Genomic DNA, 15347 nt, shown 5'->3' with positions numbered 1-15347 from the left:
TTGGCAAACTGGTTTTGAAAAGCATCGGCTGAAGTTGAGGAGGAATATTCATGAAACAAACACTAATTTTTAGGAAGTCCTTAGGAAGCAGTTTGGTTACAAAACTAGTATGCTGATTTTTGCAAAGAGAGGAAACCATTCTAGAATTAGCAGCAGTGTTGAAGTAAGATGGATTGAAATTGCCACAGAGAATCACAAGGATAACGGTGTACTTCATAACAACATGAGATTGTTACCTTTCAATGTTGAAAAGGGCAAGACTGCCCCCATAGTGTAGAATAAATAGTTGTAGAATAAATAGTTGTAGAATAAATATATATGTTCCAGGTTAGTTATGCTCCTTTTATCAGAGGCCACTGCCTGTTTTATCACATTTCATATGTTTTCAACCTCTTCTTCGGGAGTTCTTATGAAGACATTATAATTTTAATAATCATGCACAGAAAAGGTAATGGTAAGGTAAAAGTCATTTGAAAAAAGCTGTCGTTGACTGTGAAAAACTGTAACTGCCAAGTTATTGGTATGAGCATGTAACTAGAGAAAGAGAGAGAGAATACAGAATACATGGGAAAAGCAATTAGGAAATCTGGATTTGGCAAAGTGTTTGCCAGTTTATCCCACTGATCTATATCAGATGTAAAGAAAATAACTAGTTCATGGCGGCAAGATGAGTGTAGACAAAGACAACATGGAGTAAAGTTGTTTCAGCTAATTGTTTTCTAAAAGAGGTTATTTCAAGCATTTATTTTGAGCTACTCAACAAAGAAAACAAAAAAAATCATTCCCTTTTGCTATACGTTACTTACACAAAGACCATAGCAACAAGAAAATGTTTCTTGGTATTTATAAAAGACTATAACAGAACAGATGCCAGCAGAGAAAAAAAAAAGTCTCTTCATCTCAAACTAAAGATGTAAATTATGGAATCTACCCTTACCATAGCTGTGTTTACTGTAAACCAGCTTTCCACTAGTAGTTGACCCCAAACAGGTGGAATCAATTCATTACACCCCACATAGCAGTCCCTTCCAAACCTGAACTACAAATCTGAGCTTTCAGGACAGAAGGGCAAAGGCATTCCCTTTGATACACAAGACCTTCTGCATCATAACCCCAAGCACCTCCTGTAAGTTTGGTGCACTTCTAGATGATATACAGTATTGCATGTGATACCTTGAAAGATTACATCAAACTGCTTTCAAAAGTATCAAGGTCTTCATTCGTGTATGCTTTTGCTTTAAAGAAAAATAAGATGATCATGACCTCCTCAATCCAGGTTATAAAAATACTGAAGGAAAAATCTACTTAGTAATGGCAGCATATTGCATCTATGAAACACCTTGGTTCCTACTTAAGGGGGGAGGGGGACGACAGGAAGAAAGTAAAAGAAATCTGATTCTCTATATTTTATTGAATGTGGAGACAGTCATGACTATTGTGTTGCTGTTTAAATTTATAGATTATGCTCTAGCAATCAGAAGAAAGTGCAAAACAAAGATGAGAGGTTTTTCAAGCCTATCTTCTCACATTCTGGGTGCCTGTATCAGTCCCATAGAGTCATTTAAAATTTGCATTTGAAAAATCAGAAAAATTCAGAAAGTGTGTGCAGGATGCTAAACCATGATTATCTAAACTGTAGCTAGAGGATTTGAGCTTTGGGTTATCAGAAAATGGCTTTCCCCCCAAAAAACAAGCAGTTAATACTGAATACTATACTACTTTCTTTCCTACTTTACATATTCTAGGGAAAGGCAAGCATCTGTAAGTAAAAGCATTCTAACTTGGATTGTCAGGTTTCACTTGGGACCTTTCCTACCAGTGAGAGAAGAAAGTCCTCATTCCACATCAAATCTCTTTCATCCTTAGAGAAAACATGAGAAAAAGGGCATTCAGTAGTGGCTGACTGGCAGGTAAAACAACAGAGAAAGCAGATAAGAATCAACAAAACAAATAAATAGTTAACAGGAAAATGTGTATTTTCACTTCACAACATCCCTGATAACTGCTTTAATTTATATAAATGTTAACAAGTGACAGAAAGAACTAAAATTCTCCAGGAAGGTAATTCTGCACCTATTGCATTACTAAATGTGGAACTTGACATCATGGAGCAATGGTGAAGACCAAAAATATAAATTCTTTCCAAAAGGACTAGATACGATATTAACCACAAGTCCAACAATGGCTGTTAAACAAAATGGTTCACATGAAACCTCCAGCTCAGGATGTGAACAAACTGTGGGATGTTACAAGGTAAAAAAAGCGTATTAGAGAAGGATCACTCTATGTACTTATTCTTTGTTATATTCCTTTCCTAAGTATCTTCTCCTGCCCATCACTGGGAACAGAATACTAAGTGATAGAAATATGGTAGTTCTTACATCTTTATTCAATATAAAGTGCTTCTTAAGACATAGAAAAATATCTTTGATTCATTTTAAAATGAAAAACTTCTTCATATCTGTATATGCAGTAGTTTTCCTCCTTAATTTATAAAGCAGTAGTCTCCCATAAAACCTTTGCGAAATGCCTTCTGCTTCAGTAAACAAGATGATGGAGTCATTGGTACTGCATATGCATGGCAGAAAAGTAAATACATAAAGAGGCCCTAACAAAGAGCCAAGAATATGTTCCACACATCCTTCAACTTGGCCTGGATAATGTGCTATGTAGTGCAAAACCTACAGAAGACATGTAAGGAACCTGAGAAAAATCAGCAAATGCAAGCTTAATTTTCACAGCTTCTAATTTCAAAATATTCAATCTGTACAAAATAAATATTCTCCAAAAGTCATTTTGAAAGAGAAAAGAATTGTATTGAATATTAAGTACATGACGTGACTGTGTTGGAGTATGCACAATAATATCTGATTCAGAATTAGTCTATTCAGAACCTCTACACTTCAGGGAATTGCTACATGACTTGAAATCTAAGTGCAGCTGAAATCAGGAAGGCCTTTCCTTAACATATTCTGCATTTTAACCTTAATTCCAGCAAGATGGATTCCGGCTTTTGGCTTTTAAGTACCTTACAAGATGAGTGGAGTATTAAATTGATGGTAAAAACTGGCAGCACATTTAAAAATTAGTTCAACAGTCTAGCATGCAAAAAGATTAATGGCAAGAACAAAACTCTGCTGACAGTCAGATGTTTAGTATCACTTAAATGTGTTTAACATCACTGGAACATGCAAGTTCAACCAAAGTGTAAAGGTAAAGTTTAGGTAAGTTTTAAAGTTGTGCTGGCAAAATATCTCTCTGTCAAGTTTTTTATATCAACCCATGATTTGGTATAAATATCTATGCATACATTTCCTAAACAAAAATTAAACATGGGAATTCAAGTCAAAAAGCAACTGAAATGATGAATTTTCAAATCAAACATTTGTTAGTTTCTTAAAAGTTAGACTGCTTAGAATGACGGGTTCTAAAATCATGATTTAATTATCTACCTTATTAATTTGTACTTTATTGACACTTGAGCAATTGAATGTTAAACACATGTCGAAAGACTGATTGTTAGTGGAGGCCAGCAAAACTACTTGCATTTACAGGTTGAAACTTGAGGCCAGAGGAGCAGCTGAACTATTCTTAATACCAAATGCATTACTGATGGAGCAGTATATTAGCAGTAAGTTTACATCTTTTGTCAGGTATACCACCAAAAGAGCTTTTTCTACCTTAAGAATAGCTATAACTCCTCCACCACAGACTGTTTTCATTAATTTTTTTTTTCTTTTTGCACCTGACATTATTCTAAGACCACTGATAGGACTGCTGGGTAGAGTGGGAACTGAAAAATACCATTACTCCATCTCTTATCTTCTTCAACCTGTACAGTTACTAACATTGATGACTGAACTTTGATACAGCCGGTGAAGTTGCGCTAACAATAAAGATTTACAGAAAAGGAGTGTAAAGGAAAAGTAAGCCCTACACAGCTCATCAGAATCCTTTTTTGGGCTATCTTATTTTTCTTCTGTTTGTTTCTCTGTTTATCAGTATAATGCTTCCTGCCTGTATTAATCTCCATAAATGTAAATTCTGACCATTTTTAGCATGTGTAAAGAGTTGTAAACCGCCTATCAATAGCACAAAAATGCCTGGAGATTAATTCAGAGGAGTGAACTCACTCTACTGTGTTAAAAAATGTAAAAATATTTAATAAAACAGTGAGGTGGTTTCCCTTGAAATGGAACACAGGCTGAGCATAAACCAAGCACAGATTTATCAGCTTACAGAAGTGAAAAGAGATGAAGAATTTCTGCTTGATCTGACACAGTTACCTTAGCAGATCAGGGTTCTCCCTGCTCATTATTAAGTCAACAAGGTAACCACTCTGCAAAAAATGTATATTTCATAATATAAATAAGTAAACACAAAATACAGGAAGTGTTCAGGAGATCTCAGGTAAACTCTTCTGTTCAGTTTTAGGAACCAAGCTTTAATAGTTTGGGCAAATAAGAGTGAGTACAGAGGTGAACAACAATAAAAAATAGCATAAGTATAGATAAATATAAATAAAGTTAGCATAAAGAAAGGCTACAATAATTGTATATACTAGTCTATAAAACAAAAGAGTTTGGTTAGATAGGATGCTTTTTTAATATATATATTGGATGCCAATGCTAAAAAAAAATTCAGTGGTTGTCAATATATAGTTAGGGTAGCAGAAGAAGTAATCAGTTTAATTTGTAACAAACAAAGTTTAGGCTAGAAATTAAGAAACATTCTCATTACGATAGTTAAACACTACAGCTGGATACCCAGGGTGATAATGGAATTTTTTTCACTGAAGCTTAAGAACAGGACAGACAAAAATCTATCAGAAATACAGACAGTCCCTTGCATCTTTTCTATTTCCATTTTTTTAATCTTGATTTTGAAAATGGGCATTTTAATTAGCTTGGGTTGAGATATTCAAATATATCCCGTGAAAAAGAAGATAGCAGCATGTCCCACAGAGAAGCAATGGGATAGCACATTATAAGCACAAGAACACTCAGCTATTCACAGGAGAATTCTCATGACTGATAAAATCTAATTTTCATTTCCATTAATAAAGTACAGTCATTTTCTTTTAAAGAGAGAAAGTGTTTTTAAAAATATCCATGCTGTCAATCCAACATTCTAGAAACACTTTAGCAACAAATAGCAGTTTGTACTTCACTCAAAATGAAAATATTTCTGACTCTCCAGAAAGTATCTATGGAAAGCAATGAGTATATGTGCATGTTATATGATCTAAAAAGTGCATTGTTTCATCCAGTCAGGTGCATTGATGAGCACAGATTAGCACACTAGTTAGACCAATTCCACATCACTATCAAAAGCAATGCTATCATTGAAGTATATCTTTACAAAACACTTTTTTTTTATATTTTACAGATTAGAGCAATGGATGATAGTAAGAAAGAACCAAACTTGTTTCTAAATTGTTCCAGTGTTTATTCTTTTTACTAAAAAACTTGCCACTCTTTTCCAACTGTTTTAGCTCTAATTTCCAATAATAGGATCTTTTTCCATCTTCATCTCTTGCCGTACAAACCCTCTCTGCAGTACATTGTTTCCTCATGTCCATACCTACGGATCATATTGCAATCACCACATAATCTTGTTGATAAACTAAAAAAATCGGAGTTCTTAGATCTCCAACAAAAAGGTACATTTGTCTCTCTTTTACAAGATCAAAACAATTTTCAGTGTTCGCTAAAATAACTTCATTGTGAAATCAGCCTGAGAGTCCCAGCTGAGGTCTCAAACAGTTCTATTTTCTGTGCTGCCACAGCTGTTTTCTGTGAAGTAACTTAATTTGTCACCAGAAAGATTAAATTCATGCAATTTTATTTTTTTTAATAACTAGTGGGTAGGAAAAGTATCATATGTTTGATAGCTTCCAACATTGATGGGTTCATCAATCAGATTATTTATATGACATTTAATAAAAGATGAGTGCAAGGTAGACAATAAGCCTTTTCTTATTTAAGACAATAAGCCCTTTCTTATTTCAGGCTACAAAATGGCCTGGGTGAACATGTAAGAAAAAAAACAGTAAAAGAGGATAGAGGACTAGTGATTGAACTAGTTAAGAAACTAGCTCAGAACTATGTTAAGCATCTTCACACTGTTAACCACTTTCCAGGGCAGCATTTGATGCCTAAATGACGACCATTGGGACAGGTATCTGACTATCATTGCAGAAAAGGAAAAGCTAGACATGGAATTCAAACCTGACATTTTGTTTTTCCTCTGATAAAAGAATGACAATATATTCCAAAATGCTAAGTTCAGGGGCTATTTCAAGTCAAACACATAATTACCAATATAGATAGAAAAAGAGGTGCAGTGTTTCTATTCTAATATAACAGCTAGTTTTATCAAACATCACATAGTGATGTAGCTTTTTTGTTGTTTTGTTTTAAAGAAGACTGTACATTAGGATATCAAAAATATTTACTATATTGTGATGGAAAATTACTGGAGGAAAACATGACATTTAATAAGTCATATTTTAACATAATCAACATTCATTATAGGTTCCAATAGACATGAAAAAAATTTTGCAGTTCGCCTGTAACATTTTTAGTCTGGTACAAGGTTTTATATAATATAAGTTTTTATTTCAAGCTGCAAAATTTTCACTAAATGCAGCCCATCTGAGGATTAATGGCATTGCCTCACTACTACATACCTTCCTCAAAAATTTGAAGGAAAGCCGCCATTTGATAGAAAAAATAAACAAACCCAAATCTAGTTTTCTGGTACCCAAATGTAATTTAATATACTTTGATTGTTTATAAAAGTGGTCCAAATAATTTTTAACATTTAAATTATCTCAGTGAACTTAATGACATTAGTTTGTATTTATACATGCAAACAGCAGTTCATTTACCTTATGTATAGAGCAAAACTTTGGTGAGTCCATACTGATTTTAATGAATGTGTAAACTAAGGTGTTCTGCTCTGGGCTTTTGCTTGAGAAAGTGGTAATATAATTCAGACAGTTCCTCTGTTTCTATAAGGCCTGATTCAGCTCTCACTGAGATCTTCTGGCCTAGGGAACTTTTCTTGGTGAGGCTGTTGTCCGTATCAGCATTGACACAAAAAGAGATTGACACAAAAAGAGATTGACACAAAAGCTGCAAAAGAGAGGCTGCACAATGACACAATCGTTTGCATTAGGTGGTCCTTTACAAATGGGTCTTAGGGTAGTAAGTCGCTCAGGGCTGCTGCACTATGAAGGATCTTAACGATTCTATGATTCTATGATCTGGCCTCTATGTCATGGAGCAGGAATTTTACACAACAGGAAATATCTCCTGTGATCCTATTTTTAAGTAAAGGTATTAAATTTTGACAGATAAAACAGAAAGAATGTGCTCCAGTCATTAATCTTAAACTTTTAATATCAGCATGATTTGAGCTGTAACTTTAAAATTCTTGCAAACATTTACACTAAACAGTCATAGCTCAAGTTTAAACTTAAGCACCTGCCAGAATATTACTGAGATCACTAAACTGCTGGATATAGCCGGAATATCTTTCCTTTTTTTCATTAAAACAGCCCAGTTTCTGGAATATGAGAGCTATAAAGACCTTTGATTTGATTATTGCATGCCAATATCCTGTCTGCAAAACCAGCCAACATTACATATCTAGAGAACAAATGTGAAATTAGGTAAGCATAAAATGAGCCTTCTCCAGAATCTTCCCAAACTAGGGACTTTTTGAGCCAGAGATTACATTTGATAGCATGTCCCATGGCCCCTGCTAGATTTATTCCATATGAATTTGCCTAAAGCTTTCCTGAAATCCCTTATTCATTATTCTCCACAACATTCTGAGGCAATTCATTCTACACTTCAATAACCCATTACAGAAAATATACTGTCATTTGTATGTTTTAATTGCAACACATGCTAATTATACATGATCTCCCTAAATTCTTGCATTAGAGGAACATTAGATAATTATTTCCTGTTCACGTTCTCCATAACATTCAGTTTCATACTATTCACATGTAAATGACATGGATTTACAGAGTGGCATAATATTTCATGTTTTATTCTCAGTTCTCGTCCTAAGAATTACAAGCTTTTCATATGTCTTTTCATAGTTGCTGAGCCCTGAGATGGCATTTTGAGATAAGTATCAAAATGATATCGAAATCACTTTCTTGAGTAATAAAAATATTAGAGAAGCTATTATGTGTATGTATAGGTCAGGATTGTTTTTTTTCCCTCCTCATGTTAATGATTCTTAATTTACCCACAAATTGTCTGACATTCAAATTGTCTAGTATTCGTCAGAAATCATAACATTGTTTTCTTTGCTCATTTTTAGCAAGAGGAAAAAAAGCTAATTACTTCTAGCATACTCTTCTAACTCAGACTTTTCAGCATTCTATCATGTGGATTTTGTTTTATTTTGTATTCCAATAAACCTTCACAGAACATGAATGACATATTGTATCTGGTCCTTGAATTAGGAAAACCTTGATCGGCCCCTGTAACCTATCTCAAACTGATATCAACTTATTATCGCAGTATTACAATTTAGCTCTATTCCTGAATTCTGATCAGTTGTTGTAGAGTTTAAACTCTGTCTGAATCATTGATGCATTATTCATAGAAGTTTAGTAAGTATGCTTTTCTATAGTTATACAACTAAGTTTTTAATGAAAGACTGTACTTCATAGAGAAACATAAATTTACTTTGCAAAAACACTAGATATATTCAAAAAAATTTGAATTATGTTCTCTGAAAACAGAAGTATAATAGTGAATGTAACTGCAGCTAAACAATGCAGTTCTATGAAAAAATGCTGACTTGGGAGATTTTTATAGGAGGAAGCCTAAACCTCTCAAATTACAAACTTTTCCTTTTCTGTCAACGGTATTGGTATGTTAAAATTACACAGTTCAGGAGTGAGACTGTCACTGGTACAACTGCAAGCAGCTTACCAGTCCTCATCATGTTTCAAAAGACAGGTATCTGAGGTGGCTCTGGTTGGTGACACATTACCCTAAGCAACAATACTGTCCAGCACATCCCAGCTGGGTAAAGTATTATTCCTTCTCCCATTCAACAGACAAGAAAAACAGTTCTCCACAAATCCTGCTTCCTACTTATTATAGAAGAGCTTACAGTCAGAGGTAAGAAGGTATACACTGCCACCTCACTCTCAGGAAAAACAGACCACTCCTGGGGTCAAAATTTGAGCTGCAGCAGAGAATAAAATAAAACAGGAAAAGAAGCATCCCCTGTGCAGATGTCCAACAGCAGAGAATTCCCACTTTAGGCAACCAAGCAGTGCTAAAATCTTGCTCAAGTGTTGTGCAAATGGTGCGGTCAGAGTAACATCTCCTCACTGTGAACTTAACCATGCTATGGCATCTTTGCAAATCAGTTAAAATTTGACTGAATTACGTGACTAATGGGTTCTGAAGAGGAAAGAGCTTTTGGGGCTAGAGAGGCTGATTGTTCAAGAGTGTTGCTAAAATTAGTAAAGGTTTACACAATTCTTATGTATCACATGGACATTTTTTTTTAATATAATTTCCCCTGTCTTTTGAAAGACTTAATAAAGAAGACTAGAGAAGTTAAGGGGTAGTGGACAAGACAATTTCTAATACAGTTTTAAGATATACTCACCTTGTATAAAAAAGCAACTATTTTGTACAAAAAGCAGCTAGAAGTTTTACAAGGACTTTGTACCTGGCTTTCTGAATTTCATAAATAACTTGTGTCAGTGTGGGAAATTATAGTAAACTATGAGGAAAACAGAAGGAAAACAGACAAACAAACAGAAATATAAGTTATCCAAGTTCTGTGACAAGTATACAAGACAAAAAGTAGGAGCATAAGTATAATAACAGAACATGATAAAAAGATTTCATCCTACACTTCTCTTCATAAGTCAGACCTACATTCTTTCCGCTAAGAGAGTGAACAGTATTCATGTACTGCTTCTGAGATCAAAGAGATTAATTACATTAGGAACCCTAACAATCATTTTCTAGCATTAGCAACCTACTGCTTGATATTTTTCGCACCAGAAAGTAACATTATGTCTACGTTTTTTAAAAAATAATAGGTCAGATTACATACAGACCTTTGTATAAGCCAAAGTCTGGAAAGAGAAGAATACAACAGTAAGATAAAGGCTACCTTAGTATCTCCTTATTTCAGCATTATGCATCAGTGAATCCTCACAAGAAATAATAGAGACTAAAGCTTCATAGGTGCAACCTAGCCAACCTTTTCTTCTGCAGGAATGGCTAACCTATTCCCCCTGCCTTCTCTGACTGGTCTCATCCAAGAAATTGAGACAGTTACTAGCACTGGTGAAAGAGAGGTGCACACATAGGTGAAGATACAATCTGGAAAAGGGGAGAAGAAGGGATGGTAAAGAAGATTTCCAAGTATCTTCTTTGGAAGGCATTAAAAAAGAACGGAAAAGAGCATTTTATTTTTCCATGGAAAGGCTTGTCCTGAGGCTTCCCAAGTCCCTAAGCCTCCTAGCAGACACTGTGGGAGTGAAGCAGTATTGGGACATAAGCAAATCCATGAGACCAGATAGGAGGCATCCAAAGGTGCTGAAGGAGCCAGACAAGGTCCTTGTAAAGCTGCTCTCTGTCATCAGAAGGGCAACGAAGCTGGTGAAGGGTCTAGAGAACAAGTCTTACGAGGAGCAGCTGAGGGAGCTGGGGTTGTTTTACTCTGGAGAAGAGGAGGCTGAGGGGAGACCTTATCGTTCTCTACAACTACGTGAAAGGAGGCTGTGGAGAGGTGGGGGTCAGTCTCTTCTCCCAGGTAACAAGTGGTAGGACAAGAGAAATGGCTTCAAGTTGTGCCAGGGGAGGTTTAGGTTGGATATTAGGAAAAATTTCTTCACTGAAAGGGTGGTCAAGCATTGAAACAGGCTGCCCAGGGAAGTGGTTGAGTCCCCATCCCTGGAAGTATTTAAAAGATGGGTAGATGTGGTGCTTAGGGACATGGTTTAGTGGTGGACTTGGCAGTGGTTAGGTTAGGTTAACGGTTGGACTTGGTGATCTTAAAGGTCTTTCCCAACCTAAATGATTCTATGATTCTATGATCTACATAAGATCAAGGGAATTGGGGAGCCTATAGAAGAGAAGGCTCAGGGGAGACCTTATTGCTCTTTACAGCTACCTAGTCAACGGATACAGAGAAGATGGAGCTAGACTCTTCTCAGAGGTGCATGTTTATAGGACAAGAGGCAACAGACAAGCAGAAACATGAGAAATTCTGGTACTTGGGTGGAAAATTACCACGAGAAATTCCAACATTTTGAAAAGAATTTTCACCATGAGGGTGGTTAAGTAGTGGAAAAGGTTGCCCAGAGTGACTGTGGAATTGCCGTCCTCGGGCTGTTCAAGGCTCAGCTGGACAAGTCCCCTAGTACCTTGATCATGTTTGACTGCATGACCTCCAGAGGTTCCTTCCAGCTACAGCTGGGGCTCTATGATTCTAATGTACAGCAAAGTACTGCCACCATGTATAAAGTTGTATTAGCAAAGCTGTGCTTTGCACTGCAGTAAGTTGGGACTTTTCATTTCCAATTACTTGAAAGTTCTTTTATAGTACTTGAAATCTGAAAACTTCACATTTTCTCCAATAGCAGGATATAGATGATATAATTTACCTGCAGAATACATTGCTGCAGGATGCAATTGATTTAATTATGTTATTAAGATTTTTAGCAGATTAAGTATAAATAATAATGACAACTGCTATTAATGTAACATAGGATACAAATAAAAAGGCTAGCAATTTTCAGGCTTTAGTCAGAGCATAAGCATATCACCAGATGGAACAAAAACAAAATTATCTTGTTACAATCATACAAAATCCTGGCCAGGTATATCTAATACACAATACTATCAGAGACAGAAAATTGAATTATTTAACTATTTTCCTACATGTTATATACTGTTTTCACTATTAAATATTTGAAGAACTATTTTGTGTAATTTATTTTTGAGGATAAGAAACAGACAATACTGCACATCAGTAATTATTTCTCTGCCTTTCCCTTTACTCATTCCTCCAAAATATAAAAGAAGAATTATTACAGTATGCAAAAGACAGACAAAATATGGAATTTTTTACTACTTACAAATTATTGTTGAAACATATGCATCTATCAAATCCATGTTTTTGTATGCAAAGGTACTACAAAATAGATCTAAAATTTAATATTCAATAAACCAAAATATAATGGTTCATTCAGCCCAAACAAAGGCTAAAAACATTAAAAGGCCAAAGCCTGGAAGAATTATCTGCTTTGTTTTAAAAACACATTTAAAATGAAGAGATCTTAGCAAATTTAATCTGCTATAGCTGACATCATTCCTGGGCATCGATTCAAATTCCAAATTTAATTTCAGTGAAGCTTTAGTAAAAGTAATGCCTTCTGCAGATTTAGACCCATCTGACTGACATCATCTACTGATGACAATAAAAAGTAACTTAACCAAATATGGTTTCTGTAAACAGTTCTTAAAATTAAGGATAGATGAAATATATGTTAAACTGGCTTGGGACAACATTCTATTGGATGTTGCTTACTATTAGCATGGTTTATGCCCTTCCAAGTAAGTATCAGCACAGACTTCAGAGTTCTTTTGAATGCATTTTTTCTTTTAGATAGTCACATACTCTGTGTCACAATTTGATGACTTTTGATATATTGATATGGTGAAAACGTACTTACTACTGAAGAGAGATGTATGGCATGGTGAGCAAAGCACAGAATAGAGAAAAGGAAAATCCAAGCTGGGGAAAACATCTGCCATGGGCCTACCTCCATGACATTTAGCAAAATTTTAAATTTGTGACAATGGTAAAAGGAAGATCAAAAGTAATTTTATTTCTTTTACTTTTTATGGTAGATATCAAAGTGTACTTAGCTCATGCCTGTTATTGACTTTGCAAAACCGGCAGGAAATTGCATGAGTTGAAACTTCCTTGGGAAATTTTTAGATTCCAACTCTGCTCAGAAAAATTATCTGAAAGTACACTTGGCAGAGCCTTCTATAATCTCACAAAAGACCACATTGGAATTTGCTGGGGATTGACAGAGCTCCAAGCACATATATTTGCATATTCAAAAAACATTACTTGCATGAAAAAAATTGCATTTGTTCATACAGACTGATATTTAGCCAAATCAATTAAATACTAACTTACGTAACAACTCATTAATCCTCATTAGTGTGCATTTGTTCCTAGGATTTCTATTGGTAAGTATCTGAGAGGTAAATACTCTTCAGTTGCAATGAAACATACACATACTCTATTCCACTTATTTTTTTAAATTACAGCATTTAAAAACAAGCCCAAAAAAGTGCCAAGCACATAATACTAAAACCCTTCTCCATTTCCTTGAGTTCCTCAACTCCTTCCCTCATAGGAGCAAGTGTTAAAGAAATGAGTATATCCCAAAGTAAAACTTAAATAAAGATTAAATCCATATCCAGGAGCTTTTTCAGAAATGCTTTCCTACCCCTTAAACTAGAAGGCTAGAGAACATGCAAAAAAAAAAAACAAAAACCAAAAACTTTGCTAACTCACTCAGAACATCGGGTTATTCAACATGTCCATGGCCTTCAGGCTGATCACTGAAAAAAGAAAGTGCTCATCAGTGAAAAATCTACTTACGTACCTTTCCTTAGTTTTACATTCCTAATCAATAAATATCTTCAAATTAAATTTCTGTTTGTAAGAATACCGCAGTTGACTATACACTACTAAATGGTATTTTAGAAAAAAATCTGAAAGATACAATAACAGATACATTCCCTTTGTGGACTACGAATATGCCCAAAAACTTCTGTGTTAACACAGTTGTTGAACTTAGTTAAAATGAGTACTGAGAAGGCAAACACAGTTCTTGTTTTAATAGAATAAATGTCGTCTCTCAGCACTGCCCCACACAATTACTAGCAGATAAAAACAATTCTTCCCACATTGCAACCACTTCCTAAACAAGTTAAGCTTCTGTTTTGATAATTTTTTTATTCCCCATTACCTTTCTTCAGTCTCCATCTGTCACTTCCTAATAAAGAAAAGGGGAAATTTTTCCTCAGCTGTGACCTCTGCCAAGAGCAGTAATAATTTGGGTGGGTTTTTTTGTTTGTCTGGTTTTCTGTGTTGTTTTGTTTTGTTTTGTTTTTTTTTGGGGGGGGGGTGTTGGGTTTTTTTAAAAGAAGGAGAAGGAGAAGAAAAAGAAGATAAAACATATGTGGTTTTAGATTTCCTCAGGAAATTGTGAAAGATAGGAAGCTCCTCATGATAGTTGAGATTGAGTTTCAAAAGCAAGCCTGATCTGCTTGGTCAGAACTATTTAAATTGGGTTATAGTCTTTGCTGAAGGCAAATAAACCCCAGAAAGTCTTCTTCCAAATTACTTTTTCAGACAACAAAGCCCAACCATGTCAGACATGAAACAACTGATTTCCTTTAAAAGTTGTGGATTTAGAGTTGTAAGGATTTTAAAAGATGATAGTACCCACCTTTTAAAAGTTTGCCAAATACGGATTTCTTGGCAGCTGGAGGCATGTGGAGCAGCGTTTTCTTACATAACGAAAGGCAGGGGCAGCGCCAAGGGGACACAATGGTAGACCATAAATGGACAAGTTAACCAAGGCCATTACGGATAACCTCACCCCGTCTGTAATTTACTGCTTGTTTGTGCATCTGTAAGACACAGTTCAGGACACGGAGTTAGTATAAGTACATCCTTTTAAACCCTTTTCTAGCACTTTTTCCTATCACACTCTGTAGGTGAAAGTTTATTATTCTAATCTGAATCTTTATGAATGTAAAGTACTTGGTATCCCATAGTTTAGATAAAGCTCAGGCAAATGTAAGAGATTATAGCATGTGAGAAAAGGGCTGTGTCTCTGGCACAAAATAATGCAGAAGAGAAGAAACGATGGCCAGCTTTCACTGTATAGCCCTATACAGTAAACTAACACCAGGCCAAGGCACCAAGGGCTACACAAACAACATTACGCTTGGCACTGGTGAAAGTTTCAAACAAATGTGGCCTTTTGTAACTAACAAATACTTTGTTCTGTGGAATTATTTTTGTCTACAATTTCCAATTCTTTCTATTCTCCCCATACTTTTAATAGAAAGTACCTGGTGGATTAAACAGAATATTTTTGCTAGAAATTTAAAAATGTAGAGTATCTCAAGTTTCTCATAATCTCCAAAGCAGCTCTTTGTTTCATTTTGTGTACAAGGTTTCAGCCACTTGGATGAAGACAGCAGCTTGAAAGATCTTTTGTAATGCACCAAAAACAATAGGGAAAAAGC

The 15347-nt window shown here is 35.2% G+C and overlaps 1 protein-coding gene across 1 annotated transcript in view; it reads right to left on the bottom strand.

The window, feature by feature from the left end:
• PDE1A (phosphodiesterase 1A) overlaps window positions 1–14678 on the bottom strand; it is a 183699-nt gene extending 169021 nt beyond the window's left edge. Inside the window, exons 1-2 of the mRNA XM_087732392.1 lie at window positions 14540–14678; window positions 13600–13646 (exon numbers count right to left, since the gene is read on the bottom strand). The gene's annotated coding sequence lies outside the window, so the exon portion shown is untranslated. The remainder of the gene's footprint in view (window positions 1–13599; window positions 13647–14539) is intronic.
• Window positions 14679–15347: the final 669 nt, after the last annotated feature.

This window comes from Nipponia nippon, unplaced genomic scaffold (assembly GCF_047370975.1).
Source record: "Nipponia nippon isolate SJK-2023a ecotype South Korea unplaced genomic scaffold, ASM4737097v1 scaffold_5, whole genome shotgun sequence".
NCBI classification, from domain to species: Eukaryota; Metazoa; Chordata; class Aves; order Pelecaniformes; family Threskiornithidae; genus Nipponia; species Nipponia nippon.
The sequence above is the reverse complement of the archived record's forward strand: the minus strand, read 5'-3'. Positions and strand labels throughout refer to the sequence as shown.